Source organism: Pyxicephalus adspersus, chromosome 10 (genome assembly GCF_032062135.1).
Source record: "Pyxicephalus adspersus chromosome 10, UCB_Pads_2.0, whole genome shotgun sequence".
Classification (NCBI taxonomy): Eukaryota; Metazoa; Chordata; class Amphibia; order Anura; family Pyxicephalidae; genus Pyxicephalus; species Pyxicephalus adspersus.
Genome location: NC_092867.1, coordinates 9,237,502 through 9,245,349, shown reverse-complemented (window position 1 = coordinate 9,245,349; position 7,848 = coordinate 9,237,502).

Genomic DNA, 7,848 nt, shown 5'->3' with positions numbered 1-7,848 from the left:
ACATATTATGCAGTGTTGTACATTAAATAGGGGGTACAAATGACAGACAGTGACACAGGAGAAGGAGAGGACCCTGCCCAGAAGAGCTTACAATCTAGGAGGTGACATGTAACATAAATTCAGTAATGTATACCCTTTGATGTACCTTTTTATATTATTTGCTCTTTAAATGCCTCTGCTTTAAATAGCTATAATAAAAGGCTATGCGCAAACTGGTTATTGCTAGCACTGGCACTCTTGTTTGACTTACTGAACTTCTAATGCTTCTTAAATGACTGCGAACATTTCAAAAAGCCTCAGAGAAACAACAGGATACCCCCAAAGAACAAAACAGGTGTCCTTTTTACTCCCCATGCTACAGAAGGCATCATATTTCTTCATCAGTTATGCAGTCTAGCCCTTGTATGTGGACTTGGCTGCAAGCCAATAATCATAGAAAACTACTAACTAGGAAAGGAGATGGAAGGAAATATTGTGTCCTAGACTGGCATGTAACACTGTATTACATTATTTACTTTAACAAGGCTGCATAAGGAAGTCCCACTTTGCAACTACAAATACAGTAACTCTTTCTTAGCCATGGTTTCTCAATAGCTGAGAATCCACTCAAAGGTAAAATCNTTCAATAGGACTTTGCATGAAAGGAAAAGCAACCGGTCTACCCTCCACATGTACACACATTTATACATGCATACCTTTCCTTAGCCCCCCTGGTTCCAAATAACCAAATATTCCAATAAAAGAGAGAAGCCCTGTGCAGGCGTGTAGTGGGATGGGCATGCCGTGCCCTCACTTTTTTCAGGAATAAGGCTTTAAAATAACAATGATGCGCATGTGCGCTCGCCATCAATAGTACTGTGCCCCCTCTTCTTTTTTTTTACGGCTACACCCCTGGTCCTGTGCAAACGCCAAATTGAGAAATGGATCTTACACAAGGATGAAATTGTCTTCCAAACCATGTGACGTTGTTGGGCTAAATGACAAGCAACAGTTCAGTAATATCAAAGGATGAATAAAAAAGATCACATTTTCCTTAATCCCAGAAGTACCAGTACTCTAAAAAAAAAGTGGTATGGAAAAGAAGGAAGAATGACTCTTCACTACTTTCTCAGCTATTGAGAGCAATGTATGGCCAAAAATCTGCAAACACCTTACTATCATACCTCAATTATATTAATATTATTTAACAGTATTTCTATACCGACAAGATAATATGAAGTCTGTAGATTAAATAGGGAATGCAAATGCAGATACAGACAGTGACACAGGAGAAGGAGAGGACCCTGCTCCGAAGAGCTTACAATCTAAGAGATGGGATGGCTAAGAGTATGTGAACACACCTTTGCATTACTATATTCAGGCGCTTCTAGTTAAGGGTACTGTTATTGTCACACATTTAATGACATTTTAGACAATTGTGCTCTTCCAAGCTAGTGGAAAGAGTTTAGGGCATGATTGTGCTAACACTGGATCCATTGGTTTAATTAGTTGTTTTGTACAATGACATGACCTAAACCCTACTAAAATCCTTTGGAATTAGTTGCAGATTGAAAGCCAGACCTTCTTATCCATCATCAGTACCTGACATCACAAATGCACACTAAGCAGAATGGAAGCAAATTCCCCAGGGCATACTCCCACAGGCAGAATGGTGGAGGCTGTAAAAGCTCCAAAATGGGAGAGGGGGGATGACAGCTTTTACTAATAAGCATGGATTTGGAATGGGATGTTAAATAAAGTTATATAGGTGTGATGGTCAGGTTTTCACAAGCTTTAGACACTTGTACTAAACCTCTGGCTGTTATTAATATTACACGGTATTTATATAGCGCCAACATATTACGCAGCACTGTACAAAGTCATGTCACTAGCTGGGGGGCTCACAATCTAATGCTCCATATCTCAGTCATATGACTTTTAACTTCCCTGGCAGTATTCCCTAGTGTGGCTCAGGATTAATTTTCAGTGCCAAACGCGGTAACCCCGAGCCACACTTGGGGTGGAATTGCCAGGGAGTTTTAAAGTCCTATCTGGTTTTCATGTTCCAGTGGACTCTTCCAGCGGTGCCTGCGGCATCCTCCAGCGATCCCCTGCATCTGCTTTTCTGTCATGTGAACGTTGGGGACACAAGGCCAATGGAAGTAGATGCCGGTTAGGCATACGCTCGTGAGCCTTAGACTGGAGGGCAGGACCATGGGGCTAGGAGCTGGGACCAGGCGGGAAATTTAAAATAATGAGGATTTTTAAAAATACTCATTATTCAAACCGCCAGGGAAGTAATACAGTCTAAGGTCAATTTTGGGGGGTAAACAATTACCTAACTACTGTATATGTTTTTGGGATGTGGGAGGAAGCCGGAGTACCAGGAGAAAACCCACACAGACATGGGAAAATCCTGCAAACTCCATGCAGATAGTGTCCTGGCCGCGATTCAAACCTGGGACCTAGCGCTGCAAAGGCCAGAGCGCTAACCTCTGAGCCACCATGCTGCCTCATCATAGGTGGATGTCAATGAGATGCCACATGTAACATCTCACCCAAGGAAGTTATTCAAAGATGTAAAGAAGCTGTATTGGCACCACAACCTAACCACCGGTCTGAACGTATCTTAAAAGGTATTTCAGTAGAAGTAGGTAGAAGAGTCAAATGTGCTTGTAAATTGCAGAGAACTCTTCCTTAGCAAACATTATGTCATTTTGCTGCTATAAAAAAATTCTAGAAAGACTGGTATACTTCTTGAAAAAGGTATAGAAAGTCATCATGCGGGGGACTAGGTGTACCTATTCTTTCCATACCCTGATATGATATCACTACTGTTAAATTTATCTGGAGGTATCTAAAGGTGAATAAAACAGAGGGCCTAATTTATTAAATCTCTCCAAGAATTAAGAGTATACACTTTCATTAGTGAAGCTGGGTAATCCAGCAAACCTGGAATGGATCTGGTCCTGGATTCAAAACATTTGCTAACAAATAGCTTCACTGATAAAAGTGTGTATCCATTCCAGAATTGGAAAGCTTTAATAAATCAGGCCCAGAGTGTATCAAAGTAAAACAATGTCTCATTGATACATTTGTATCTCTCTGTCAAGTCTGAACACAACTGGTGTGGTGGGTTCTGGCATCATGAAGTCACTCTGGAGAAGGTTTCTTCCCCTTTGAGTGACACATGGCTCTCTGCACATGTGCAGTCCAGATTTTGTGGATTTATTGGTCCATGAGATCCGAAAGGTTGGCGACCACTGCTTTATATGGACCTTTTCAGGAATTTCTATTCATTCTAATGTGCCAATACACAAAAGTATTTTTGTCCCTTGCATTCTTTGCTTGGATATCAAATCCAGTTCCTTTGTCACTAGCACACGCAAGGGAATCCGGGATTGCCGGGTCTCCCTGGCAACCAAAGCTGATGCTGCGCATGCGCACCTTCCTTCCACCACATTCCTTCACCATGATCAGGCAGGTAAGACAGGTTATTGCAAAAGGGACATCGACTGTCTCTTTCTGTAATAACCATTTGCCTGATTCTTTAATTTTTTTAGGTCCTCTTTATACATTTGTGACAGGAGCAGCTTCTAAAGCTGCTCTAATTACACAGCAACTCTCTGCTGTCATTTGTGACAGATAGGAATTGTCAGCAAGTGTTGTTTCGGCAACCGTGACAGATTGGGGACAGGTAAGTGTACAGGTAGTCCCCAAGTTAAGGACATCCAACATACAGATGACTCCTAGATACAAACAGAGCTTCCCTGCTCGCGCGTGTGCAGGACAGAGGCTTGATAGGTGGCGGTTTGCATGATTTGCAGAAGAAATCTTTTGCTAAACACAACTGAGGTTGTGGGTGATCTTAGGGGGCTGAGCTCTTCTGCAGCCTCTTGTAACTCTTTAATGACCAAGACAAGCTCTGCAGTTGTTTCTTTTTGCATATCAAAGCCCAGCTTAGTGCCTGAAGTTATTGAATGTCTAGTCTCCATAAAGCTTTCTTTTTGCTATGTTTGTGATTAACTCACAGTGAGGATTTTATACAGCAACAGACACCATGCTGCCTAATATTATGTTGACACAAACATCTGTCCTAATTGCATTTATTAAAATAATGTACCTGTTCTGACTTATATAGAAATTCAACTTAGGAACAAACCTACCGTCGCTATCTCGTATGTAACCCGGGGATACCTGTATTTAAAAAATTGAGATCAGGCAGGTAAGGTTAATTTATTTCAGAAGGGACATAGCCTGACCCTCCTGCAATAAAGGACCTGCCTGGTCATAATTTTTTATTTCCAAAGTTTAGTACATTTCCTCAGCAAACGTTTGTTACCCGACCTCAGTTTGCTGGAAATTTATTGATTTTGGATGTTTACACGATGCCGCCATTTGCCATGCACCATTGTTTAGGGTATTTGACAAAGGGAAGTTATTGGTTTTTTGGAAAAGACACCCTCACTGTTTGTCAGGACAGGAAGTGATGAAACATTTGGTTAATGGGGACATTGTTTTAGAGGCAGGAAGGACTGCAATTTTGGTATATATATATTGAGTGCCTATTTCCATGACCCCCATTGTTTGAGTGGTCATACCAGATACCAATAAAAGGGGTACTTTCACTATATGAGGGAGATGTCACTGACATAAATAATGCATGACAGAAATGAAGACACAATATAGAAAACAATGCTGTTTCCAATTTCCATTTTATAAATGATAAGGCATAACTTTCTTTGGGTCCTACACTCAACCTTTTGTTTATTTCACCAAAGAAATCTTTAAATTTAATAAATACGGCAAAAGAAACGTAAAATCACCTCAGCTCTCGAGCGGTATGTATGAGAGAAATGGCGCCCATCAGGACACTTGTAGTTCGCTCTCCCCAATCGCCTATTGCTAATTAAGTAACACAGAACTACGAGTCCCAAGTGGCTTTGCGGCAGGGAGGTCTCTTGACGCGTGCCGGCCAGTCAGAAGAACGGAATAGCAGTCACACACCCTGGAGGTTCCGGCGGGAAGAGATGTCTAGAAGCACCTGAGGTGACATGTTTGTTGTTTATAAGAGGCGGGGGTGTCTCCTATAACCAATGTGCGGCATATGAAACTTTTATTTCCCTCATGACTGTGAATTATTCTGTAAGGCTGCAAGTGGAGAGTTCTGGAGACCTGGAACCCAATTAGGGGTCATTGCAGTTCTGAATGTTGACACTGAGCTATATCACACTGGGGTATTTCTGTGTGAATGCTCTTTACATAAAAGGTTTTAAATTAGATTTATAATGAGTAGGAATGAAATAAAAACACCATCTGAAAGTGGTCATATAGGTTGTGTTCCTTTTTAATGGGGCCTGTTTACGTGTGACCATCCTTATGCATGCCCTGCGATGGGAATCTTCCAGGTCCATGTGTTTCAATGGCAGTAATTGATTCCCACGAGGGAATGTCTGATTTACTGCTTTATAAATAGAGCCATTTTTTCCAGTTAAAATTTTGCCTGAAAATGACTAATAGGGGGTCTATTTATAAAACAAAACCTGACATTCACTGGTGGGATCATTTACTACCATTAAATCACAATGACCTGGAAGATTCCCACTCAGGAATGTTTGAGGGAATGTCGGATTCCCTGTTTTATATATAGAGTCCAAAGCCACTAAATCATTATATATTTTCTGACAGCAGCTGACCCATATGAACATTTCATTTTGTTTGCAAAAGTTTGCACCGAATTTGTGCAACTATTTAATTTTTCTATTAAATTTTACAGACAGCACAATGTTAATTTTGGTGAACATTTTTTTTATTTTCTTTTAAAACTTTATTGATAAAACGGGCTGATGAGTTCCCTCTATGGCAGCATTGTTCAGTGGCAGATTCTCGGAATATTAGTGAAATGTGGGTGAAGCTGTCCCAGCTTCTTTCTCTCCTTTCCCCTTTTTTGCTGTCACGTCCCTGGCGGTATGATTAATTTAGTATTTTTTAATGTCAAATCAGTACATTTGAAAATACATCTGATTTAAAATTTCCCGCCAGTTCTGCCCTTAATGCACGCACGTCGCATGCCCAGCATTTGCATCGCCAATGAGGTGCAGATGCCAGCCGGGCATCACCAAGTGGACACAGATCATTGCTGGAGGACGCTGCGGGCTCTTGAGGACCAGGTAAGCCCTCAATTCCACACCGAGTGTGGCTCGGGGGTTACCATTATTTGTAATCAAATTTCACCCAAAGCCACACTCAGGATTACCGCCAGGGGGTCAATCCTTAGATTGGAGGTTGCGGTGTATTTACTGCTTCCTTACGCCAGGAACTGCTGCCTTTCTGGAGATGCTACATATAGCATTTGCTTGTAGCAGCCCCATGGCACATTATTAGGGGTGGCAATGAGTGGTACTAGTACTGATCAATGCCGGCAGCTGTCACGTGCCAATTCTGGTTCTGTAAGGATCAGTGCTGCTGTGCGAGTGTTCGTAGCGCCATCCGCCAGGAGTTACGCAGAATCGCGCGATCTAAGAGCAGATGTGAACATGCTTTTATTTTTTTATAACATTCTTTATTTTAAATTTTTTTTAAAACAAAAACATCAACAATAACATAACAAAGGGTAAAAAGTGGATCCATTCAGGAAACAATATATTGCAAAAGTTACATAGTGTAGCGAAAGTCAGTGGCTGAAAGAAAGCGTCAGGGAGAGGAACACAAAAAACAGGCAGCAAAACATCCAGAAAAGGTCATAACAACGTTACATACAACAAGCCATAGGATTGCCGATTTACATGAAAATATAATCCTAAATACAGAGTTGTGTATGTTAGAAATAAAGCATTTAGTTTTTGCTGCCAGTTCATCTGTCATTTCAGTCTTCCTGGTTTGTTTGCACTGTAATTAAAAGCTTCTCCTCCCTCTCTACATTAAAGCGTACCTAAACTCAGAATTTTTACTTTACATAAAAGGATAGTCAACCTACATCACGCATCCCAGGAGGCTCTTGACTGCTCCTTCTGCGCATGCCCGAGCCCTTTCATCAATAGGGAAAAAAATTGCCAGTCTCATGCATGTGTAGTGAGATCGGCATGTTTTTTTCAAATCTACGTCACCAAATCTCTCGCCTGCCCAGGGCAAGATTGGGTGACATAGGAAAAGGAACACGAGAGAAGAGGAGAAGATGTGGGCGCCTGGTGCTGCCTCTGCTCTGGGCTGAAAACCGATACCAGGTTGATGCGGGAACCGATGGAAGAAACAAACTGATCTGCTGGATTGATGGTAAGTGTGATTTTATTGTTTTGGGTTTACTTTGGGGGACTGCTGTACACACGATAGATTTTTGCCTGAGCCTGCCCGGCAACAATCATCGGGCATGTAAACGTAGCTTTAGGCTATGTACACATGCTACATTTCTGTCTTTGAAGGTGATTTGTTCTGATCGTTTTTAGTGACAATCGAAAAAATGAGTACTGTACACTGACTACAACCTTATCTCCCTGAGTTAATAAAACTAAGTATTTTTATCCATTTTAGATACCTAGGGCTCTATCACAGCTATGCAGAGATGCATAGCAAACTGTGCTGCGTAATATGTTGGCATTATATAAATCCTGTTTATTAATAATATTAACTGCTGTTGTGTGCCCACAAGTGGCAAGCTTTACTGAGGTTAACCAGATTGGTATCTGGCTGCGGTGCAAATCTTCAAACTAGCACTGCATGGCCAAAAGTAACATGTTGTTTTGGGGACCACACTGTGATCAGCCATGTTTAGAAAAAAAATGGCTCCCAACTTCTCCTATTCACTTGAATGGGAGAGGTTAGGATTTTGGTTCATCCCATGCAGAAAGCTTACTGCGGGTTTGAAATGGCCCT